The sequence below is a fragment of the Mastigoproctus giganteus genome, chromosome 7 (assembly GCF_048544385.1).
Source record: "Mastigoproctus giganteus isolate SK-2022 chromosome 7, ASM4854438v1, whole genome shotgun sequence".
NCBI lineage: Eukaryota > Metazoa > Arthropoda > Arachnida > Uropygi > Thelyphonidae > Mastigoproctus > Mastigoproctus giganteus.
The window spans coordinates 94122469-94150163 of NC_143581.1; the positions used below are offsets into that span (position 1 = coordinate 94122469).

General features: G+C 36.5%; 1 protein-coding gene across 1 annotated transcript in view; it reads right to left on the reverse strand.

The window, feature by feature from the left end:
• Axn (protein axin) overlaps positions 1–20579 on the reverse strand; it is a 228954-nt gene extending 208375 nt beyond the window's left edge. The window contains exon 1 of the mRNA XM_090377779.1: positions 20546–20579. The gene's annotated coding sequence lies outside the window, so the exon portion shown is untranslated. The remainder of the gene's footprint in view (positions 1–20545) is intronic.
• Between the last annotated feature and the right edge of the window lie 7116 nt (positions 20580–27695).

Genomic DNA, 27695 nt, shown 5'->3' on the forward strand with positions numbered 1-27695 from the left:
ACTGCTCGGCCACTAAGTATACTCAAAAAACTGGGAAAATTTTAAAATCTGGCCCCAATTCCTGACACTGCCGAATTTTACAGTTTACTTAATATTCATTTGCGGGCAGGGGAGTAGTATTTCTGCCATATGCAGTTGCATAAATGTTTGGAACAGTTTTTTTTTTTTTTTTTTTGGTAGTTGTTGGCGCATAGGTTTCTGTGGCCATAATGCACCTCCCAAGGTTTTTGCAGTACTTTGATCCAAGCCCGAAGCGGGAATCGAACCCGTGACCTTTGGGTTGCCAGGCAGGCACTTAACCCACCCGGCTAACCCGGTCGGCGTTTGGAACAGTGATTTACTTACATAACTAATTGTAAGTGAATTGCTAAATATAATATCAAGCAAGTCCTACGTGTGTATATAAAATCTTATTTTATATAGAAATTTTGTAAATAATATAAAAATAAATGAAATTGTAACAATTTACATGTATGAGAGAAAATTTTCATAAAAAAAAAAAACCATGCATCACCTGTACATTACAGAAAAAAAAAATACAAGTCTCTAAATTAAAAAGAAAACTGCAAATTAAGAAATAAACATGTGAACATGAAAAACAAATTTAAATGTAAAACATTGGACTTTACCTTAAATCTAATTTATGTCACTAACTGCAAGTCAATTTTGTAAGTTTTTTTTTTTTTTGACTCTGTGTTAATATGTAGTGCATTATTTTAATTTTTGTGTATATAAGATTTATTTTAATATTATTATTATTATTACTTATATTATAACAGCATGTTATTTCAAAATTGCACAAAATGATGGGTGCTGTATTTCAGGCAAATACCTGGGGGACTCCATTAATGACTTCAGTCCATGAAGAGAAGTGTCCATCAATTACCACTCTGTCTTCTCCCACTCAACCTTCTCTTATCCCAAGCAACAATTTGCACAGCAGTCTTTTATATGCAGCAGTATCAAAAGCTTTCCTGAAATCCAAGTATGTGATATCAAAATTATTTTTGCATCCAGTTCCTTTGTTACCACATTGTCTTATCTAATCATTCAGATTGGTCAGACAAGATGTCCCCTGAAGTATAATTGGGGCCTTGTCTAGATTCTAGACAAGGCCCCAATTATACTTCAGACTCATTATGGATTTATTAAGGGGAAATCTTGTCTGACCAATCATCTAGACTCTAGATGATCCTGCATTACTTCTTTTAGCAGTGACTCCATGATTTTTCCTGTAACAGAAGTACACTAAGAAGTTTGTAATTACTTGTGTCACCCTTTGTGAATTGGTGATACATTCGCACATCTCCAGTCCGTGGGGACCTCCCCGCAATGTGTGGCATTACTGATGTAGAATGCAAAAAAAGGGTGGGAAACACAGTGGTAACACATGTAATCTTTTACATTGTATATAAAAAGCTTTCATCGAAAAGTCACATACTGTTTGGAAATAATTTAACAACACCCTGCATACAGAAACAAATGTAAAAGCTATGTATACTCTTACAGTATTAGTAAAAAACCAATATCACCTTGTAACTGAAGCGTAGCCTTAACATGTAGAAGGAAAGGGAAATACAGGCATTAGTAGAAGCAATTGATGCAAGAAAGCAAGCTTAAAGAGCATCAGCCAAAAAAAAAGACACTACTCATTTCACCTATTTATTCCCTTCAATAGAATAGTTTGTCTAGTACTGACTTCAATTTATTTAAGCTATGAACTTCCACAACAGGCGGAAGTTTGGTCCAGCAATCAGCCACTCTCTGGCTAAAGGCAAACTTCTGCACATTTATATTGCAACCTTCCCTCCACTGTTTTTATTTGTCTGAAGTATAATTGCTTCCTTGTCAAGATGATCCTACATTACTTCTTTTATCAGTGACTTATTTTTCCTGGAACAGAGCTAAACTAACAGGTTTGTAATTACTTGTGTCATCCTTTGTGAATTGGCAATACATTTGCACATTTCCAGTCTATGTGGACCTCCCCTGAATTTAATGTTGCTCTCCTAATCATGGCTATTGGTTTGCTTATTTCCTTCACTGCCTTCCTTAATATAAATGGATAGATCCCAACCAATACCTGGTGCCTTTCTTATGTTTAACTTAAAAAATTTTTCTTCCAATTCCTTCTCAGTTATTACAAAATCATTGTGCTCTCTGTTAGAGTTTCATAAACTTCTGGCATCTCGTTTTGTAAAGAATTCCTCATGTGCAAAAGTAGATTCAAAATATTCATTGTTTGTCAGCAACCTGAGCAGGATCATCAACAGTCAAACCATCGATATCAAGTGGACCAATTTGATTCGTCCCCCTCCTTCTAGTGTTTACGTAAGTAAAAAGGTTTACTGTTTTTCTTTGCATCCTTCACCAAAGATTTCTCATAATCTGCCTTAGCTTGCCTAACCTCCTTTATGACTTGATTAAACTATTGTTTATATCTACTATAGGCTTCTGTGTCACTTAATAAGTTATATGGATCCCATGCACTTTTCTTCTCAGACACAAGAGTGATCAGTTCATTTGACATCCTTTTAGGTCTATACTTTGAATAGCATTTCTTGGCTGGTATGAGAAGCCTAGTGGCTTCTATGATTCATTTCTCGAATGCTTGCTAATGATAACATCACCAGTTGGTCCCACTATACAGAATTTAAAAACAGTTTGAAACTATTGTAGTCACCTTTTATGAAAGCAAAAACTCTTTACCTTTGATGATGGTTACATCATAAAGTAATTAATCTTAATGGTAGTTACATCTTGAAATAAATTCCAAATCAATACACTATGATCACTGCCACCTAGTGGTTCTTTATCTGCAGATTCTTCAAGCATGATTAGTTACTGCTGACAATCAGATTAAGAGTATTACTCCCTCTTGTTGCCTGGCAAACATGCTGCTGTAGAAAACCGTGGGGAGGGGATTAGTATTAGTAATGGCCATATGGTGCCTAGGGCATATGCAAAGAAAAAAAAAAAGAGTAAAATAATAAAAAAATAAAAGAAAAGGAAATAGACAACCTATGCATTTCCCTCCTCCCAGCTGACCTTTGAATTTCCCCAAACTGTCAGCCTCAACCACCCATTTAGGTAACTTATTCCAGTATTTATCTCACTGGCTAAAATAAAACTTCCTGCAATCCAGCCTAAACTTCTTCCCCCGTAACTTGAATTTATGGCCCCTATATCTGCAATAAGGCCTCTGAGGTTGGGATTATTCATACTACTGGGACCGCAAGTGGCTGGAAAGTCTGTGGATTGGATCCTCTGGTAACAATAGTATAAACAGAGACAGGGGAGTTAGGCTTCACCCCCTTTTTGAGGCGGTGGTTTTGACAAGAGACAAACGTTTTAATTTTCCACGCGTCCAGTCCACTTCCGGCACAAGTGAAAGGAATGCTGAGTATGCGCCTGGTCATCCACGTGTGCCGTGAACCTGGTATTTAAGGATGTGTCATTTAAGTCTCACTATTACTGAGGAAGGAGGAAGACACCTCCGAAAGCTCTAGTGTTTTTTATCGTCTTTTTATCGCTTTTATATTTTAATGCATTTTAACTTATTTACTTATTTTACTTTTGTTATAGTTTAGTTTTTTGTAAATGATTAAAAGTTTTTTGTAAATATTATTTTACAGTCTTTTCTATCATTTTAGTTTATTTTATTTCATTATTCAACCAGTCATAAACGGTTGGTGTGTGTGTTTAAAATTGGTATTATGGCCCCTAGTTCTAGAATCATTTATAATAGTGAAAATTTTGTCCCCATTCATTTTATTTATGCCTCTCACAGCCTTAAACACCTTGATCACTTCTCCTCTAAGGTGCCTAGTTTCCAAGCTGTGCAACCCACATATTTGAAGTCTTTCCTCATATGGACACACTTTTGCTGATCTTACCAGGCAAGTTACCAGTCACTGGGCCTTTTCAAGAACCTAACTGTCTTCTTTTTTATGTGCGGTCTTCATACTTGAACACAGTATTTCAAATGTGGTCCAACAATAGCCTTATATAATGGGATTATGACACCCTTATCTCTACTAGTGATTGTTCAAAAAATCATTGATAGGACACCATATGGACCTTCCAATTAACCTGTCTACTATGCTCAGAGAACCTAATATCTGACCATATCGTTAACTCCAAGTCCCTTTCTCTCACTACTTACTTTACTTCAACTCCTCCAAGTGTATAAGTTATTTTGGGATTGCTGTTCCCCAGGTGTTGGACCTTGCATTTTGCTGAATTAAAGCATAACTGCCACTTTTCTGACCATCCCTGAAGTCTATCTAGATCACTCTGAAGATCACTCCAGAGCAGCAAAGTTTCTGCTGGAAACTTTGCTCTGGAGACTAAACATGGGTTTCACCACTCCAAGCAGGGTTAGGCAATAAATTATAATGAGAGACAAAGAAATTTTTGAACAATTCAGAGAAAAGAGATTCAGGGAACTCTATTTTATTCAAAGCACTTATTAACATTTTTTAAGACAAATTACCATTTCAAGAACTTTCTGTTCAAATATGTCATTTTTAATGCTGTTTTACTGGTACTTAAAATGGAAAGATAAAAAGTTTGCATCATTACTTAATATTATTTTAATGCACTTATGTTATATTAATGCATTTTCTAGTGTCATGTTAACATTAGAAAGAAAGGGATTGTTATTATTATTATTAGCTATATGGTGCAAGGAAGCTTATGCTGCACCGGCCAAAAAAAAAAAAAAAATTCCCGAGTTACCCTGAGAGAGAGAGAGAGAGAGAGAGAGAGAGAGAGAGAGAGAGAGAGAGAGAAGGGAATTACCAAGAAAGGGAAGAATGATGATATCCAGCTTAAGACCCTGGGTGTACCAAGCCCATACTCACCAGATGTGAGCCCCTGGGTTTGATGAACAACACTGGTTCACAAGATACGAATGGCATAATTACCGCTATCGTGTTCAGCTTTCTGATGAGCTGAATAAATCTTCTGCGTCTACATTCACTTGTTGTTGTTATTGGTTTTTAGGAGCATTAGCAACTAAGGCCATATTGCTCTGGGAATATGTGGTGGTCATTCACTGACCTTTCCGCATCCTCCGTATTTGGTGGTGATGGGCTTGAACCCTGGTCTAATCAAGAAGCGTGTGCTACGCACTGCTACTCCTTCCCACCTGGCTATGGAGGCGCCACATTCACTTGTGAAGAAGTTTATAAAAATGGGAACTACAGAAGTAGACTAACTTATAAATGGGAGCTAAATGATTTTTGTTATAACTGAGATACCCAAAACATCACTTTAAGGTAATGTAGGTGAACAGCCTAATAAACTATATTATTAATTTCATGTGGTATAAGAGTGGTATTAATATAATAATAACTTTAATCCTTCACGTTAGGTTACATTAATATTCACTTTTACTAAAATTACCAATGAGACAGAAATACAAACAATTAGCAGTTTCAGAGAATAATACTGACTTTCCAATGGAGAAAAAAAAAGACATTCATATATCATTGACTGATATGATGATTATGCAATTTTTTTAATTTGTGGCTTATACCTTGCTCATTATGATGAACCATGTTACTTTCAAGTAAATATTATTCCCTGGATACACATTAAAACAGACATAAAACCCACTTGTCTGAAGCCCTTATTTCCTCAGGGTTGCTAGGTATCTCAGTTTGTGTATAACAACCCACAATGACAATCAATTATTTCATGGATATTAATTTTCTACATTTAAAATTTTCTTTCATCTTCCAGAACCTAACATTAACAGCTATTTCACTTATACTATAATTACTTTCAGGTGATTTATCACTAACTTAATTAAGATTCATAATAAATATCTGACTTGTACCAGCCATAAAATACTAATCTTCAGGGAATGAAAACTGCTTACTGATGAATTTTCTCACATTACCATACCAGCAACTTCTAGAATTCAAAAGGTAACTGTTGATGATGAGCTAAAGTATAGCTGTATCATTAATACTACTTACAAAAAAGCAAACACTGGATTTAACATATTAAAACTTAAATCTTTAAAAAAACAAAATCAAATGTAGTATTAGTTTTTCAAAATAATACAAGGAAGAAAAGCTTATATAGCTCAGGCAAAGAAAAAAAAACATTTTTCCTAACTTCACACCAGTCAACAATGTGTTGACACACTTCACTAGTAATGGGCATAATAAAATGTCCCATGCAAATGACTAGTAGTTACTCACTACTGGCCATTTGATTATATCATTCAAATGATGTAACTGAATGAAATGACTCAATGATATAATTTGATTGCACCATTTGAATAATATAATCAAAAAAGGGCAGATAATTAATAAGAGTTAGCTGCAATCCAAACAAGCCTTAGCCAACTGCAACCATATCTTAATTAACAAACCTTTTAAAATGGACCAAATGGATGCAGGAAAGAAATCAGAACTTGAGTTTAAAAGAGTGAAGTGACTGAAAATTTCACAAGTGTATGAATGACGAAAAATTTGTGTGAATTAATGAAAATAACAAATATGCCAAGTCTTCCATGAAATGCATAAACGGCAATAATAACCTTGAAGAAATGAACATATAATTTTCAAAAAGACAGTTGAAGTTCAGACAAAAACACCAGTAAATGACAAGTCTGATTTAGCATCTGAGTTCTTATCAAAACTAAAGAACTAAAATGGTCTTGGGCAGGACACATAGCTCGAAGACATGATGACAGATGGACTAAGAAAACAACAGAATGGTACCCAAGAGGAGCTAGAAGAAAACCTGGAAGACAAAGGTGGAGATAGATAGATGAAATTCATGAGTTTTTGGGTAGTAAATGGATGGCCAGTGTTCAAAACAGAAGGAACTGGAAAGTTGCTGGAGAGGCCTTCATCCTGCAGTGGATTGAAAATGGCTGATGAAGATGATGAGTTAGCATTAGCAGTGCCAAATGATGCAAGAAAGCAAACTTATACAGCATCAATAATAAAAAAAAAAAAAAAAAAACCACAAAACCTCCAATTTCACTTATTCATTCCCTCTAATAGTTTGTCTAGTTCTTCTCTGAATTTATTTAAAATATCAACTTCCACAACAGATGGAATTTTGTTCTAAAAATCAACACCCATTTGCTAAAAATAAACTTCCTCACATCTATTCTGCAATCGTCCTTCCTATATTTGAATTTGTGCCCCCTCGTGTGTGGAGCAAGAGGAAGAAACCCATCAGCATTGAGCCTGCTCAATCCATTGAAAGCCTTTAACACTTCAATCAGATCACCTTGCAGGTGCCTACTCTCCACACACTGCAATTTGCAGAACTGAAGGCTTTCTTGGTAAGAGCACCCCTTTCTTTCCCATAGCAAGCTCATTGTCCTTCTCTGTACTTGTTCCAGCAGCTACTCATCCTTCCTAAAATGGGCCTCCAGACCTGTATGCAGTACTCAAGATGTGGTGTGACCACTGCCTTATACAATGGGATAATCACCTCCTAGCAAAATTTCTGTATACATCATTGACAAAACCTCATGAGCTGTCCTGGCAGCATGTCTGCACTGCTCAGAGAGCTTCGTGTCTGACTGCACAATTACCAACAGGTCTTTCTCATTTTCCACAAACATGAGTGTAGTACCACACAGTTGGTACATTACTCTGGGGTTACTGCTAGTCATATACACTACTTTGCATTCATCAATGCTAAACTTCAATTGCCATTTCTCAGCCCATCTCCCCCAACTTTTCTAGATGCCATTGTAGTACCATACTGTCATTAACCACCCTACCAACCTTTGTATCATCAGAAAATGCGGACAAGCCTGATATGCCTTCATCAATATCACTGATAAACATAGAAAACAACAATGAGCCCAACACCAAACCCTAGGGGATGCCACTAATAACATTAGTCCATGAAGTGTAGTGTCCATCGATTACCACTGTCTTCTCCCACTCAACCATCCCTTTATCCCTAGCAGAAATTTGCCCTTAATGTCACACTACTCCAATTTGTACAGCAGTCTTATGTGCAACAGTATCAAAAGCTTTCCTAACCAAGTATATGATAACAAAATTATTTTTTTTCATCCAGTTCCTTTGTGACTACATCATACTAACCAATCAAATTGGTCAAACAAGATTCCCCCTTAACAAAACCATCCATGCTGAGTCTGAAATATAGTTGTGGCCTTGTCTGGATGATTCTGCGGAATCTAGGCCTTATCTAGATTACTGCTTTTACCAGTGACTCCATTATTTTCCCTGGAACAGAAGTTAAATTAACAGGTTTGTTTGATTGTTTGATCCCCCTTTATGAATTGGGGACACATTCACACATCACCAGTCCATGAGGACCTCTCCTGAATCCAAAAATGCTCTCATAATTATGGCTAAAGGTTTTCGTACTTGCCCTACTGCTTCCCTTAATACAACTGAATAGATCCCATTCACAAGTGCCTTTCTTATTTCAACAATTTCTCCTCCACTTTCCTCTCAGATTGATAAACTTCTGGCATCCCCCTTTCCTAAAGAATTCCTCATGTACAAATGTAGATGCAAAATATTCATTCAGTTTTTCAGCAACCTGAGCAGGATCATCAACAGTCCAACCATCAATGTTGGGTGAAGCAAATTGATTCATCCCCTTTCTTCTACTATTTACATAAATAAAGAAATGTTGGTTATTCTTCTTCATATCCTTCAAAGATTTCTTGTAATCTGCCTTCGCTTGGCTCACCTTCTTTGTTCCATGACAAGTTAAAAGCTTCTTTCTACACTATCATTTTATTTAATAAGTCGCCCAAAAAAAATCTGCCTTCTAAAACGCGTCTCTTTTATTCCAAAAAAGGATCACAGCCACAGTTTCAATTTATTACAATATTTCTGTATGGGAAAGGACATGGGAACTAGGAAATCAAACTTGGACTAAAAACTCTCCACAGGACCCAACAAAACCTGCAAAAAAATTGTCTATCTGACTTTTTCCTTCTAGATTAATAACCAAAATATTTTAATTTATACAAATTTTGTTTTTGGAAAAGAAGTGGGGGAAAAATCAGGAATGGATTAGGAAATCATAATTAGTCTTCAAAGCTTAGCAATGATCAATGAAGCATACACTGAAAATTTTGTGTGTGTATATATATATATATATATCTCACTTTCCCTCCTGAGTACTGCTGAATCATCTGAAACTAATAGACACTTCTGTGTGTGTGTGGAGGGGGGGGATAAACTAGGGGATTTAACATAACTAAAAATTTGGCCTATTCTGACATTTTCTTGTCAAGTAGCAGTCAAGCATCTGAAACACAATTTCACAAAGCAGAATTTCTATTAGTTAACCAATTTTAATTACTAATCACCAATTCATAATTGAGAAATTTGTCAATCAAAATAACTGATTATGACCTCTCAATTATAGCTATCACTACTAGAAAGGGAACTGTTTTAACAGTTTTGTGGAATTTTATGACAGTGTATTGACTTTAGAACACTGAAAGCAAAATTGACATTTGCAATGATTTAAAATCATCAAAGGGCTGTTTTTACTTGGCCAGAATATTTAAAAAATTCAATAAAGTTTTTATGATTTTGTGTTATTTTGAATGTCTGGGTTGATACCTAGTAGAATCTCACCTTGCCCTAAATATAAACCTAATTGAGGTATTAGTTTTGTGGTATAATGTTCTTTTTTTGAGAACAGTCTTGGACATATAACCACTTATCTCTTTATAGAAAAGCAAACCTGTGATAGTTACAAACAAGTAACTTTTATCTTTTATTTTTTTCAGTCGACAACACTCGACTGAAAAAAATAAAAATAAAATAATAAAATATACACACAGACATTATCTCAGTATTCAATGACAAACTAGATTTATTCAAATAAAACATCCCGCAAAATGAATTTTTCCAGAAATAAGCACCAACAAAGATCTTCCAGTTGAAGACAGACAAATATGCAGGTTTGCTGATCATTTTTATGCCCTTAGAACTGATACAAGACTTGCTTTCACAATGTAATAGAACTCTCTTCATTGCAAATATGGGCGACATGGATACCACATACTAAAGGGATAATAGAAAAACTTCATGATAATGAGTACAAAGCCAATTTCTCTTAAGATGGATAAATATACAACTCTGTATACATGTTCAGGAAAAAAATATTGCTGCTTTACTTAACTTTCTATACCTTATATCTAGCCAAAAAAAAAAAAAAAAACCTACTTATAAGAGAAAGTGATCTTTGGATGACCCTTACTAACTTGAAACATGACAATGATTCAAATGTTTATTTTAACGTTTGTTTTGGGTTTAATAAACATGGTTAAATTTATCTTTTTAAAAATCTGTTTTATCAAAATTTTAATAAGGTGAAAAGTTAGGAAAAGTGGGCAATAAACTTATTTTAATAACAAAATATAGTAAAATTTTGTAAAATTAAATAACAAAATATAGTAAAAATGGGCAACATCAAAAAAAAAAAAAAAATTAGTTTTGCTGCCCACATGTAAAGGGAATAAATAAAGATGCATTTCTTTGTAAATTTCTATATCTCCTCTTATTATACATGAAAAGGATATTAAACATGTAATTAATAATACAGAAAACTACTAGAAAAGAATACTGCATGGATATTTAAGAGAATGATGAAACCAATAAAGATATGCTCCTGAGCTGAACCAATTTCTGGGTTCGTATTTAATAATGTATTATAGCACATATCAGAAAAATATGCCTCTTTGGAACAAACCCTTCAATCTTTAAAATACTAGCCAAGGTTGTCCTTGTAAGTGAATATAGTTATTTTCAAGTAATAACTATATGTAAAAAACATCATTTGACAAAAATTATGGTAGTGCATTCTTTTATAGCTTCAAAAATTATGGATATAAGTGTCGCAAAGTCTTATTAACAAATCTGGCATAACCATCTTTCAACCAAACGCTCAAATTTATTCAGTTACTCACAACATTGATATATTCTTATTCTCTGAAGAGAAGCAACAACACTGCATGGGAACTGTTGATACTATCTTATCTTCTGTGTGTATGCATGCATGTTTTATTATAATATTCGATTCTTGATGTAACATTTTGTTATTATTTACCTTTGTGATCTGATGTAAACTCTTCAGGTCTCAACCATATCAGGTATGTTGCCTCTAGTCAATTACACATTCACCTTATACAACAAATAAACAGTTATTTATTTTTCCCATACAAGATAGGAACCAAAAAGTTAACTTTTCAGCTATTGTCGTCACCACATACACTGTCTGTCTTTTCATCTGTCCATATGTAATAACTCTACTCATAGTGGAAGAATTTCCATGAAGTATCATATTTGTCTTTCAAAAGATTTGTCAAGCCATAACAAATTTCATTAAAATTGAACCAGAAATATGGTAATTACTGCTTTGTTCATTCATCTGCATGTAATTACTCTCCTCCCAGTGGATAGATTTTCATGAAATTTTATATTTGGCTCTTTTAGAGTGATTTGTCAAACCTTCCCAAATTTCATTAAAATCAGAAAAGTAGAATTCCAGCAATTATTACTCTTTCCTTCTTTAGCATATCACATAGGCTGTCCAAATATACCATATATCATGGCCGAGGCAATGGAAAGGTAATATGGCAAAATGTTCTCGGTTTGCATATAAAGGGCACTGCTTTTTGCTTGTTCATTCTTTATTGTTATTAAGCATGAATTATTATTATTTGCTAATGGACTTGAAATGTAATGCATTATGTACATTGAATGACTTGCATTTGTCTTCCCCAAAAGCAACATCTTTTTTTTGGACTGCTCCTCTGAACCACTGAATTAGAATTTACAATTCCCATGAACATCTCTTTAAAATTGTAACAGGTCAATTCTGGTTGAGATATACATACACTCAGCTGTCAAAAGTTAAGATTTTGGCTGCTCAATAAAAAGTTAAGTTTTCAGAAAAACTAAATCATAGAAGAAAACAATTTTTGCAACTACAAAAATAGTTTTTCCTCACATTGTTTCTGGCATTCTGAACTGTTTTCCCTCATTGTATTCTGAAATGGTAGTAGTAGTAGTGGCATGTGATGCAAGAAAGCAAGTGTATGAGCTTATGCAGCATCAGCCAAAGGAAAAAAAAAAAAAAAAAAAACACACCATTCCCTCCAAATGCCTGTCCAGTTCCTCCTTAAATTTATTCAACCTATCAATTTCCACAACGACAGATGGAAGTTTGTTCCAGCAATTAACCACCCGCTGGCTAAAGGCAAATTTCCGCACATCTATTCTACATGTCTTTTCTTAATTTGAATTTACGCCCCCTTAGGTTCGTAATCTGAACAAGTGGAAGGATCCCATCAGAATTCAGCGTGCTCAACCCATTCAAGGCCTTATACACCTCAATCAGATCACCGCGCAGGTGCCTAGTCTTCATTCCTTCATTCCCCTCACCAATCTTGTTGCCCTTCTCTGTACACGCTCAAGTAAATCTACATCCTTCCTAAAATGAGGCCTCCAGACCTGTATGCAGTACTCAAGGCGTGGCCTGACCATTGCCTTACACAGAGGGACAATCACCTTCTCCTTTCTAGCAAAATTCCTATATATCATTGACAAAACCCCATGACCTGCCCTGGCAGCCTGTCTGCATTGCTCAGAAAACTTCATATCTGACTGCACAATTACTCGCAGGTCTTTTTCATTTTCTACCACCTTAAGTGTAGTACCTCTGGGGTTTCTCTGGGGTTACTTCTACCCATATGCAGTACTTTGCATTTGTCAAGGTTAAACTTCAGTTGCCACTACTTAGCCCATCTGCCCAAATTATCTAGATCCTGTTGCAGTAGCACACTGCCATTAACAACCCTGCCAACCTTTGTATCATCTGCAAACTTCGACATTAAGCCTGATATACCTTCATCAATATCATTGATAAATATACAAAACAACAGTGGACCCAACACCGAACCCTGTGGGACTCCACTAATAACATTAGTCCACGAAGAGCAGCACCCATTGATTACCACCCTCTGTCTTCTCCCACTTAACCATCCTTTTATCCATTGTAGCAACTTACCCTTAATACCATTCTGCTCCAATTTGTACAATAGTCTTCGATGCGCAACAGTGTCAAAAGCTTTCCTGAAATCCAAATATAAGATATCAAAATTATTTTTTGCATCCAGTTCCTTTGTAACCACATCATAATATCCTATCAAATTTGTCAGACAAGACTTTCCCTTAACAAACCCATGCTGTGTCTGAATTATTGCAGTCTTGTCTAGATGATCCTGCAATGCATCTTTAACCAGTGACTCCATTATTTTACCCGGAACAGAAGTTAAACTAACTGGTCTGTAATTACCCGTGTCACCCTTCGATCCCACTTTGTGAATTGGGGACATATTTGCACATCTCCAGTCCGTGGGAACCTCCCCTGAGTCCAAATGCTCTCATAATTATGGCTAAGGGTTCGCTTAGTTGCTTTGCAGTCTCCTTTAATATAACTGAATATATCCCATCCACCCCAGGTGCCTTTCTTATGTTTAACTTCAACAATTTCTCCTCCACTTTGCTCTCAGTTATTACAAAATCATTAAGTATCCTGCTACAATTTGATAACCTTCTGCCATTTTCAAACCTTAATAATCCCTTATGTGTGAATGTAGATCAAAATACTCATTCAGTTTGTTTGCTATCTGAGCAGGATCATCAACAGTCGAACCATCGATGTCAAGTGAACCAATCAGATTCATCCCCTTCCTTTTACAGTTTATATAAGTAAAGAAATCCTTGCTGTTTTTCTTAGCATCTTTTGCCAAGGATTTCTCATAATCTGCCTTCGCCTGCCTAACCTCCTTTGTGACCTGATTACAGACTAGCTTCTATCTGCCACAGGCTTCTGAGTCACTTGATAATTTATATGCATCCCATGCATTTTTCTTCTCTGTTACGAGTCTCATTAGTTCATTAGATAACCATTTAGGCCTAAACCTTGAACAATATTTCTTAATAGGTATGAAACTTTTAGTAGCTTCCAAGATTAATTCCTTGAATGCTTCCCACTTAGAATTTACTGTTGGTAATATCGTCAGTTGATCCCACTGTACAGAATTTAAAAACTGTTGAAGACTACTGTACTCACCTTTATGGAAGCAAAAATAGAAAAAAACAGGATTTAATAGAAATTCATCTATTAAATCCTGACAACCTGCCTTTGGTTACTATAAGAGATTTCGATGATCTCATAAATATCTGAATGATCTGTATTATAACTTAGTTAAAGTACTTAATATAAATAATAAAATAAAATTCTTACAAAATCTAACAATGACTAAAATTATCAAAAATAAATAGATGAAATAAAGTAAAATACAAGTAGTAATACAAATAGTAATAGCTGAACTTGCCAAAACCTTAAGATTAAAAATCTAAAATTAATAACTCACCAAATGAGCTTAATCCAAGGATTGGGGGGGGGGGGGTACCTATTTATAAAAATTTGTTGTTGTGTTGTTGTTATTTCGTTTTTAGGAGCATTAGCAACTAAGGCCATACTGTTACGGGTATATGCAGTGGTCATTCCCTGACCTTTCTGCATCCTCCATATTTTGTGGTCACGGGCTTGAACCCAGGTCTAATCAACAAGCGTGTGCATCTCCTGCCCACCTGGCTACGGAGGGCCCCGTAAAAATTTGACACTTTTATATATAAGCTACATCTATAAAATCCTTCTTGATAAAAAGTGACTAATCATAAAATAAAATAGCTAATAATATTCAATTATACAAATTTAGCACTATCCTATGTTTTTAGGTGCATTTGCATATATATATTTATTTGGAAAATTAAATGCACTAGGCATAATCCTTATGGGTTTTGATAATTAACTATATAATATCGGTGTAAATACACCATAGTTAACCCATATATTTGAGCTACGATTGTAGCGTAGAAGGCATCGTTTTAAATGTATCTCATAATGTGGTTGCCTTCACAACAAGATAGCTACTATTGAATTACTTCAAATAAGTAACGCTTCTCTAGTAGAGAAGGCTACTGTTATTTATTTTCAGCAGTACCACCACCCAGACGATCGTTTCGAAGCTTTTTGGCTTCGTCATCAGTGGGTGGATAGGTACCCAGGTAATACAACAAGCCATCTCAGTTGCTAAGTTATATCCTTCTGGCATCTCTCATAATGTGGATATAACTTTGCAACTGAGATGGCTTGTTGTATTACCTGGGTACCTACCCGCCCACTGATGACGAAGCCAAAAAGCTTCGAAACGATCGTCTGGGTGGGGGTACCGCTGAAAATAAGTAACAGTAGCCTTCTCTACTAGAGAAGCGTTATTTATTTGAAGTAATTCAATAGTAGCTATCTTGTTGTGAAGGCAACCACATTATGAGATACATTTAAAACTATGCCTTCTACGCTACAATCGTAGCTCAAATATATGGGTTAACTATGGTGTATTTACACCGATATTATATATATATTTATACACACACACACACACGCTAAGCACCAATTGTCTCTTCCTCATGTCCCATCCTTCTGCATGTAACAGAGGGCCTCAGTGGATGGATTTTCATGACATTTTGTATTGGGCTTGTTAAAGATATGTTAAGCCAAGCAAATTTCTCAAAATTGACAAATAAAAATCCAGAAATTATTATTGATTAAATGTAGTTTTAATGCATTATTGTTTCGATTTTGTTATGGCAATTAGCATTAGTAGAGGCATTTGATGCAAGAAAGCAAGCTTATGCAGCATCAGCCAAAAAAAAAAAAAAAACCCACTTCCACTTCACCCCTCTGTTCGTTCAAAATACCTGTCCAGCTGAGCCTTAAACTTATTTAGGCTATCAACCTCCACGACAAGGGATGGAAGTCTGTTCCACCAACCAACCACCCGCTTGTTAGTTTTAGACAATCTGTGCAATGTGTAGTGCAAAACTTGTGAACGTGTTGCTGCTTGTAAGGAGATACAGAGAAAAAGAGACTTAAAAATGAGTAATATGGAAGGAGAATAATAAATATTACACACTTCTAATTGAACTAAATGACTAAGTTTACAGAACATAACCCTATAGGGTTTTATTAAGTATTCTGTAACGTTATAATCTAAGTAATTAATTGATAAAGAGGTAATTATATTTACTTTTCATTTCTATTAATCACAGAAAATAAAAAAGTCACTTAATTTAAGCAAAAAAAAAAAAAATTTAACATGCTGAAAAGTAACACATTGCAACGTTAATGCTCTACTTTTTTTTTTTTGCAGTCATTAGAACTTGGTTAATGCAATGGTCTTAATGCTCGCAGCATAACAAACTTTGCTTCTTCATTTTCACTTTCATAAAATTCTTGCTAACACGCATATGTAAACTCAGCATCTTGTCCATTCCCTGGTATTGCAGAATTTTCAAACATCTGCTTGAAAATAGTATAATTTAAAAGTAATTCTTTTCTTTTGACAATATCACTACAGTAAGTCCTCAGTGTTTGCCAGCCAGAACTGCAACAATAATGAAAATAATGCATAGCAGAGCTGATCAATCTCCATATGCACTAACTTACATATGACATGCATTGCACAAAAGATATGCATCCAAAATCAAAAAAAAATATTCTTTAAGACCACATTTATTATTTTTAATAAACTATAAAAATATCACAAAGATTAACCAGGAGACAAACAACTGAAAGTTCAACCTGTTCCTCGTTCAATGTGCATTTTTCCCTCTCTCCCCATAATACATGATCCTACATCGCAAACTACTTTTCTCCTTAGCATAAAACTTGTCTAATGCATGAAGATATAAACAAAATGTCACCAGTTTATTTCTGAAAGGACTCAGAAGCTGCAGCTTAATTTTCCTTAAAGAAAGAACTGATTTTCAGTTGTTTAATTTGCTTTTCTTCCTATTTGTTACAGAAAATTGCATTTAAAATGATCAAATCTTGCACAGAAAAACAATTGGCAGCTCAACCTACTCCATGATTGATAGGTGTAACAAACTTCTGTCTGTTGTAGTGGAGGTCAACTTAAATAAGTTCAAGGAAGAACTAGACAAACATTTGGAGTGAATGGATGGGTGAAATGAGAAGGGTTTCTTTTTTTTTTTGGCTAATATATAAGCTTGCTTTTTTGTATCATATGCTTCTACTAATGCTAAATCATTGACATCTAGCATTAAAACCTTCAACTGCACTTGCACTAAATTCTTGTTATACATCCACATGCAAACTAAGGGCCTTATTCCATAATGTTGTTAATTCATATTCTCAAACCAAATGACTACAGAATAAATACTACTGTCTTTTTTTCCCCTTTGGCAAGCAGATCTCACCATAGTTGGTGGCATGGGTAAATCACATACAATGTCAACAACCAAATGGTAGTCGACATTCACAGAATAATGTTCAACCTTCGCAAGGTGCAAAAGTTGAAGATTATTCGACAGGTTTGAAGTCTGTTATTGAACATTTTTCTCTCTAAAATAAAATTATAACTTGCTCTTGCAGGTAATCAGATGTCATAATTAAACAAGACACTTTTCATACTTATATAAACTTAATTAGGAAATGTATATTAATTTCATTAATAATAGTAAAGAGTGTAAAATTGCATTTGAAGATATATTCTTGAAAATATTTAAATAACTAAAAGTAACATAAACACTGCAATAAAATTGAGAAATTCGTTCTTGATAAATACATAAGGCAGAACTAATTTAACAGCAATACCACCTAAAGTGAGCTATCAACTACATCCTCTGCACATGATAGATGAGTGGCAATGAATATACGAAACAACAATGGGGTGATGAATAACAAGGACTTACTGTACATAGCAAAAATTTAATCTGCTAATTGTAATTTTTTAAATAAATGGGCAATTAACTGACTCGCAATGTCATTTATTTGAAAGTAGTCCAATAAGAGAAAACAATCTTTACATTAATCCATTTTGTACTTGTCTTTGAAGGAGAAAAATATGGTAAATGGTAATAAGTTTGAAGCACTGATCCACTGCTGTAATGGAGCTTGGCCTCCCCAAGGAGCAGCTCTGATATAGATGAAACACCACAATTCCACTTTCTCATAAAAAAATAAAAAAACAGCAACATCAGAGAACACATAACAGCAAAAAAATGGGAAGCAAACTGAACAAATGAAGGACTTGAAAGTACTGAGTCCCAAATGGCATAACAGAAATGACAACAGCAATAAAACATCTTTAAACACATTAGCTGACAGCAAAATAAATATTAGAAGAATAAAGCTCATGGGTCATCCAACCTTTTTTTGACAATGAGCAAAATTAAATGCTAAAAGTTGTGAGTTGCATGGTCCTTAGAGGATGCAGGCTGCAAGAATTCCTCATCACAAAATTATCCCTTTTTAAAAATAGACAAACATTCATGCTTATAGGTTAATTTTTTTGTTGTTTACATTTGATATTTAAATATGAAAATCCAACAATTACACCAAACAACCAATTTTGAGCTTTTGATGTTTTTTTTTTTTACCCAAGTTCGAAAGCTGTGTTACCTCATAATAGGAACATACTCCAATTCCTGTTGTGCATTCTGTTCACCTTAAGGAGTGCCTATGGAAATGTGAAGCATGTGTTAGACAAAGTTAAATATGACCAGTATAACTGAAATCTTTCTGGGGGGGGAGGGCTTTGAAATGCTGTGGGTCCCTACCAGGTTTCCAAGAGGGGTTTCACTAAATTCCCTAATTCATCTGCCTCTGTGACAGCAGGTCAATAGATCAGCACTATAAAACAGAATAGGCTGCCAGAAGTGAATTTCAACCCAGAACACAAGATAATAAACAATCCCTTGGTTCCAAAAAACAGTCTTACTTCCACTGCTCCATATCAAGCTGAGAATGGTCAAGCAATTTGTTATCATATTGTATCCTCAAAGTGTCCACCTTACATAATTTAATATGCTTGAATTGCTTCAAACATATACAAATCACTGTTCCCAAAATTGTCTTGTGCAAAAGTGAAAGGAGGCACATTTAATAGTCCTCAAGTAAAACAGATGTTCACTTCAAAAGAACTGAAGACAAAATAAACAATGCTGAGTGAAATACCCAACAGTCATTTTGCCTCTTAGCCAGTGCCTTTCTTAATAAGCTTAAGAGTGAAAATACAAAAGGTCCAGTTAACAAGCTTTTTGAAAATTATGTAAAAATGAAATATAAAATGTCAATCAAGCTTATTACTTGCACACAAATGAATTTTTTCAGACCAAGTCTGGGAGATGTTGGTCAAGAGTAAGGGGATTCTGCCAGGAGATACAGTCAAAAGAAAAGAGGTACCAAAGAAGGTGGAATGAATCCACAACAAGCAACTACATCTGGTTCTTGGTTCAAGATGATCACACAAGACCACAAAAAGTAGAGGTTCAAATGTGCATTTTTTGGGATTTTTTTTTTTTTTGTTAACATGTTTGTGATTTGAATTTTTTTGCTTGTCTACTAGTAGCAAAGATATTACAGAAGTTAAACATTATTAATAAATCTGATAGTATTACTGCATATTTACTTTTATTTCTAGGCAAACCATGATGCAATTCAAAACTAGGGTTATATTAGGAATCTGCATATCCAAATTCGTAAAAGAACACCATGAAATGCTGATAAAAGCTTTTTTGAAAATGTTAAGTGCAAAGTGTAATGATTCAGAAAGAGGAATAAAAACGTTGTCAAAGTAGGCCAAGATTGTTGAGCAGTTTGGCGTTTTGTTACTGTCTTACATAATTTAATTCAGAAAAATATACCTAAACCTGAATATGGCATAATTTTGCTCTTATATAGAGTGGTCTCTTTGTGCTTAATTTTCATTAATTTATCGCTGTATTGAAAAAAGTAAACGTTAATGAAATCTCGCTGGTTACACGTCTTACACTGGCAGGAAACTTCTGGGACTCATATTTTTTTCACGGATGTTAACGTTTGCTTATTAATGTAGAACTGTTATAATCGTTTTCGTATAACACAACAGATACCCAAAGGCTATTCTTTCAAAATACCGAGGTTGCGACTTACGATTGCTCTATTTACACATAACATGTACGTTATAAAGCAGTAGTAATATGAATCAATAAAGCATTTTTTCCCACGTAATGCTGACTTAAGAATTTAATTTTTACGCAGTTCTTCCATCAGAACTAATCGCATATGATCGTTCATATTACAACAAACACAATCAAGTATCGTTACTAAAAATTATACAGCACACTGCTTTATAGCGACAGCCATTCAACATCACGGTCACCTAGCGCAAATCAACAGCCACGACTGCTGTATTGACCACGGTAAGCTAGTTGAGGTAGAGAAAGTCAAAAAATTATCAAGGAATGTTTTCTTTTTGCTTACTTACCATCATCATGAATTTTCTAACAATACCTAACTCACATAGCAAATGTAATTTCCAGAAAACAACCACACAGCAATGTAAACTGTATCCGCGAAATGTTAATCATTACTGAACGTGTTACATACCGAAAACTTAAGAAACTCTTAAGATATCTCTCCTTACCTTTTCGTTTACACATGCACGACGCCGACTTCTTGTGTGAACTTGACGTCACAAGGAAGTTTGAAGCCGCACCAATCACAACATATCATATATGTTTACGGAAGGCTATATAGACAATCACGGATTACTCCAAGAAAATGAATGGCTATAATAAAACAAATACGTGAGTTCTGGTATCACAAGCAATAAAGCTAAGTAACTATTCACGCAGATTTATGAATAACTATCGACTATAGTTACTCAGAGTATTGTCAATGCTTTTTATTGAAATGTCTTTTACACACAAAAAATCATTCACGATATTAAGCATGGTTATGTGTTTATATGACGTGTTTGTGGAAAAGAAGTCTTTCACACAAAACTTTAAAAAAATATAATTATATATATATATATATATAGCATCCATAAAATTACTGAGTTTAGGTTGTAAAGATGTAAACTTATAGTTAAAGTGTAATATATAGAACACCCAATTAATGCCATCAAACGATCGAACATTACATCGGACGTTATGTATATACTAAATAGATACGTTATAGTGTAAAGTAAATATCTTTAAAGTTTGAAAATCCATATAGCCATAGTCCTGCCATATCTCCAGTATACATGAAAACCAAAATATAAATCATATTAAGTAAATTAATAAAATAATAAAATAATAAGCCCAACACAGGAAAATTATTTTGCAAGGAACTTTGTCGAGGGCTAAACCCTTACAAAATAACCAACCCGTATCTATTTAGTATATATATATATATATATATATATATATATACAGGGTGGTTCACTACCAGTGCGACAAACTTGCAGGAGGTGTAGGGGGCACAAAGACGAATCGGAATCACATAGCATTGCAGGGTTCGAAATGCCTTCGTCATGCGGTAGAGGACGTTGAACGGGAGGTCGCGTGAACAGCGATCCCGCTGGAAGTCAGCATTTGCGAACCGGTTCCCGAGGCAGTATGATGGACGCGTATTCAAACGTTGAACTGGCCGACATGCACCTCGTGTATGGAGCTGCGGACTGTAACGGGCGCGCCGCTCTGCGCTTGTACCAGGAACGTTCCCGCCTAGGCGTGCTCCTCATTATACGATTTTCGCATGTGTGCACAGAAGGTTACGTGAGACGGGTTGTTTCACGAGTGGTACCATGAATCGAGAGCGAACGACGAGGACGCCAGACAATGAGAAGAATGTCCTACATCTTGCAGAAGGCAATCTGAGTACCCGAGCGATGGGCTAACGATTGGGTAGTTCCCAATGCACTGTATGGAGGATACTGTCAACAAACCAAATGAGTTCATACCATCTGCAACGCGCCCAATCATTCGAGCCTGCGGATTATCCACTCCGGAGGACTTTTGCTATTTGGTTTCTTCAACAGAAACGGTTCGCAAATGCTGACTTCAGCGGGATCGCTGTTCACGCGACCTCCCGTTCAACGTCCTCTACCGCATGACGAAGGCATTTCGGATCCTGCAATGCTATGTGATTCCGATTCGTCTTTGTGCCCCCTACACCTCCTGCAAGTTTGTCGCACTGGTAGTGAATCATCCTGTATAAGCTTACTCTCTTGCCACATTTGGCACTACAAATGCTAATGTCAAAACGTTAGAAGGAAGGGGATAAATAACATAGGTCCACTATAAGAGAATGGTCTAAATGTTGATGATCCTGCACAGGTTGCTGAAGGAGTGGCTAGGTAGAAGCCGGTTAGGTAGGTTGTATCACACAAGTGGCATTTTTAAAAATCGGAATGTAGCAGTTTATCGAACTACAAAGGGACCTAAATTATTTTATGATACCGGACAGGAAACTGAAGGAGGAACTGTCGAAGCTAAATAAAATAATATCGAATTATTTTAAAGCAAGCAGGAAAACAAACAACCTAACCTGTGTTATAATTATGAGAGCTTTTTTGGATACAAGGAACGTCCCTGTGGGCTCGAGATGAGCGAAAGCCTTTTCAATTCACAAAGTGCATCAAACAGTGATATGAGTACTTGCAAGCAGAGGCAAACTTGCCATAAGACTTCCGGGGAAACCTGGATGGACTGAAGGTCGGAGGTCGATAGAGGACGGTATGGCTCTGGCAATAAACAAAATGGCCATAAGCACTAGTATGAGGCCGCTGCAAGTTTTCCCCGATAAGAATTTTTTGTCCACAGTCGGCCTCTGATTGCAGGCCTATTGACTTGACTTTTATTCCAAATTATATCGAGTTAATAGTGAAAGTAGTAATGCAGAACAAAGATAGTTGACAAAATGGATGTGTATTTTGCATCCACATTCACGCATGAGGAGTTATAAAGGGAGGAAAATGCCACAAGTTTATCAAACTGTAACAGGTTGCTTAAGGATTTTGTTATAACTGAGAGCAAAGTGGAGAAGAAATTGTTGAAATTAAATATAAGAAAGGCACCTGGTGTTGTTGGGATCATTCCAGTTATATTAAAGGAAGCGGCAAAGGAACTAAGCAAACCCTTAGACATAATTATGGGAGCATTCTTGGACTCAGGGAAAGTCCCACGGAGTGGAGATATGCAAATGCATCATGCATCCCAATTTCAAAAAGAGGAATTTAAGGGTCACACGAGTAATTACAGACCAGTTAGTTTACCTTCAGTTCCGGGTAAAATAATGAAGTTATTGGTTAAAGATGCATTACAGGATCATCTAGACAAGACTGCAACAGTAACATAGACACAGCATGGGTTTGTTAACAAAAGGTCTTGTCTGACAAATTTGATTAGATACTACGATGTGGTCACAAAGAAATGTATGCAAAAAATAATTTTGATATCATATACTTGGATTTCAGGAAAGCTTTTGACACTGTTGCCCATTGAAGATAACAGAACAAATTGCAGCAGTACGGTATTGGAAAACTGCTAGCTTGGGGGGAGACAAAGACCAATAGATTGACAGTAGCCACTGGCAGAGGTGAAAGAGATTAGCATTAGCATTAGCATTAGTAGAGGCATTTGATGCACGAAAGCAAGCTTATGCAGCATCAGCCAAAAAAAAAAAAAAAAAAAAAACCCACTTCCACTTCACCCCTCTGTTCGTTCAAAATACCTGTCCAGCTGAGCCTTAAACTTATTTAGGCTATCAACCTCCGCCACAAGGGATGGCAGTCTGTTCCACCAACCAACCACCCGCTGGCTAAAGGCAAATTTCTGCACGTCTATCCTACATCTGTCTTTCCTCAATTTGAATTTATGCCCTCTCAGGTGATTTTTCTGAGCTAGAGGAAGAATCCCATCAGCATTGAGCATGCTTAAACCATTCAAGGCTTTATACACCTCTATCAGATCACCTCGCTGGTGCCTAGTCTCCAGACACTGTAATTTGCAAAACTGAAGCCTTTCTTCGTAAGAGCACCCCTTTGTTCCATTCACTAATCTTGTTGCCCTTCTCTGTACTCGTTCCAGCAGCTCTACATCCTTCTTGAAATGAGGCCTCCAGACCTGTATACAGTACTCTAGGTGTGGCCTGACCATTGCCTTATACAATGGAATAATCACCTCCTTATCCCTGCTGGAAAAATTCCTGTATATCATTGACAATACTCCATGAGCTACTCTTGCAGCCCGTCTGCACTGCTCAGAGTACTTCATATCTGCCTGCACAATCACCCCCAAGTCCCTTTCATTCTCTACCACTGTCAGTGTAGTACCACAGAGTTGATACGTGCTCTGGGGTTGCTGTTTCCCATGTGTAGTACTTTACATTTGTCAATGTTAAACTTCATTTGCCACCTCTCAGCCCATCTGCTCAACCTTTCCAGATCCTGTTGCAGCAGCATAGTGTCAGTAGTGTCCTTGACAACCCTGCCAACCTTCGTATCATCTGCAAACTTGGACATTAAGCTTGATATACCATCATCAATATCATTTATAAATACAGAAAACAACAATGGACCCAACACTGAGCCCTGAGGGATTCCACTAATAACATTAGTCCACGATGAGCAGTGTCCATTGATTACCACTCTCTGTCTTCTCCCCCTCAACCACCCCTTTATCCATAGCAGCAATTTGCCTCCAATGTCACACTGCTCCAATTTGTGTAGCAGTCTTCCATGTGCAACAGTATCAAAAGCCTTTCTAAGATCCAAGTATATAATATCAAAGTTATTCCCTGCATCCAGTTCTTTTGTGACTGCATCATAGTATCCAATCATGTTGGTCAGGCAAGACTTCCCCTTAACAAAACCATGCTGTGTCTGAGCTATAACTGAAGTCTTGTCTAAATGATCCTGCAGTGCTTCTTTAACCAGTGCCTCCATTAATTTTCCTGGAACAGAAGTTAAGCTCACAGGTCTATAATTACTTGTGTCAGCCTTTGATCCTCCTTTGTGAATTGGGGTCACATTTGCACATTTCCAGTCTATGGGTACCTCCCCTGAGTCCAAGGAAGCTCTCATAATTATGGCTAAGGGTTTGCTTACTTCCTTTGCTGCCTCCTTTAATATAACTGGATAGATCCCATCCACCCCGGGTGCCTTTCTTGTGTTTATCTTCAACAGTTTCTCCTCCACTTTACTCCCAGTTATTTCAAGATTCTGTAGCTTACTGCTAGAGTTGAATACACCTCTGGCATTCCCCTCACTGAATAACTCCTCATGTGTGAATGTCGATGCAAAATATTCATTTAGTTTGTTAGCTACCTGAGCAGGATCATCAACAGTTGACCCATCAATATCAAGTGGACCAATCTGATTCATCCCCTTCCTTCTAGAGTTTACATAAGTAAAGAACTCTTTGCTGTTTTTCTTTGCATCCCTTGCCAAGGATTTCTCGTAATCTGCCTTCGCCTGCCTAACCTCCTTTGTAACTTGGTTGCATATCAACTTGTATCTATCATAGGCTTCTGTGTCATGTGTTAATTTGTAAGTATCCCATGCATTTTTCTTCTCTGCCATATGCCTCATTAGTTCATCTGACATCCATTTTGGCCTAAACCTTGAACAATATTTCTTAGTTGGTATGTAAAGCCTAGTAGCTTCCAAGATAAGTTCTTTGAATGCTTCCCATTTTGAATTTGCTGTTGGTAACATCATCAGTTGGTCCCACTGTATAGAATTTAAATACTGTCTCAGTCCATCGTAGTCGCCTTTACGGAAGCAATAACCCTTCCCTTTACCCCTAATGGTAGTTACCTCTTTGAGTAAATCCCACTTCAGCACACTGTGATCACTGCCACCTAGTGGTTCATTTATCTGCAGATTCTTAATGCATGAAGAATCACTGCTGATAATCAAATCAAGAGTATTACTCCCTCTAGGTGCCTCCCGAACATGCTGATGTAGAAAACAATCATCCAATAAATCCACAAAAGCTCTGCTAGTGCGTGAGTAACCAGCCCCCAAATTCCAGTCAATATCTGGGAAATTAAAATCTCCCATTATAAGACTCTCTGATTTACTGGCCCACTCTATTTCCCTGTACAGTTCCTTATTATACTCATCAGAGTCATTAGGCCTATAGCACACTCCTACTCTCAATTTTGATCTCCCAATGCTTATGTCACACCAAACTGACTCAACACTGCACTGTCCAGCGATGTCGACTGGCTTCACTTCCTTGGTTTTTATGTGTTTCTTAACTAATAGCATAACCCCTCCCCCTTCCTATCCTGTCTATCCTTTCTGTAGACGTTGTACTCCCCAAATTGCAGTTCTGCATCCCTTATATCTGTGTGACACCACGTCTCTGATATCCCAACAATATCTGCCTTTGATGTTTTGAGCAATACCTCAAATTCATCAAATTTATTTACTAAACTCCTAGCATTGGTGTACACGCAAGTATACCTGCACCTGTTTCTATTCTTAGCTACCCTAACACAACCCATGTGTTTACTTGTACCGCAATGGCTCCCAGCAGTCTCTGAAATACCATGCATCTTGTTTTTCAGGCTTCTGCTCATTCTAATAGAAGCAGTGCAAGAATCTCTTTCACCTCTGCCAGTGGCTACTGTCAATCTATTGGTCTTTGTCTCCCCCCAAGCTAGCAGTTTTCCGACCCACCTAACACTGCCTCGATAGCATCAGCAAATATTCTTGCACCCTTTCTATTTAAGTGTATCCCATCCCTGTAGAAGCAATCTCTCCTGTTAACAAGTACAGTCCAGGCTGAAAAAAATTCTACCCCTTGAGCCTTGCACAATCTTTCCAGGGCCGAATTGATCGACAAGGCTCTCATCATATACTCCCTCCTATCGTGTCTGGGCAGAATTGCAGACACTTTCAAATTCAACCCTAATGCTCGGCTTTTGTTCAACAGTGACCTGTACTTGTTAAGTAATTCTGCCGGTCTCCTACTCTTAATATTATTAGTGCCAACGTATACAACTATATCACCTTTTGTGCCCTTAAAAGATGATATTCGCTCTACAACGTCATCAACCTTTGCCCCTGGCAGACATACCCTGGTCCTGTTCCACCTATCTTTTTTACAAAGCATGTTCCCCGTTTCCCTGACAATAGAGTCACCAACAACTACTAGTTCCTTCGGGACCAGCGCATTCTGCCTTGGGGGTTGTCTCTGTGGCACGCGATGCCCAAGTGCAAGCTCTGGCGTTGATGTGGGCAGCTGAGAGCTTGATGGGCCCCTCAATTTAGTTTCTTCGAGGGCATCCACCCTGTCCTTCAAGCTCTCATATAGGCCCACAAGAACGCCGAGTTGTTGCCTGATATCGATACACTCCTTGCACCGCGCACACACAAAGACATCCCCCTTGGCAGTATCATGTCCCGTACCCGATTGCTCTGCAAACATCAAGCAAACAGTGCATTTTATAAGGCTATGAGTCAGAGGACAACTGCCCCCCTCAGTTCTGCTCTGAGCCACAGCGCTTCCATTAGCTTGAGCCTTTTGCTTTGCTGCTCTGGTTTGAGTCATGATTCTATTAATTTATTAATTAATTATGTTATGTTATTAATTATGTTAAATATAATTAATTATATTACGTTTGTAATCTAAGTCGTTATATGTATTTATTTAAACGTACAATTTAACTGCTAACGAAGTTCAACTAACGCTATCTAGTACGGCATACAACTATCGTATCACAATGGCGGGAAAATTACGAACGGTAACGGAGTTGAAACACGTGGAAACCTTTACCGATATTTTTATGCAATT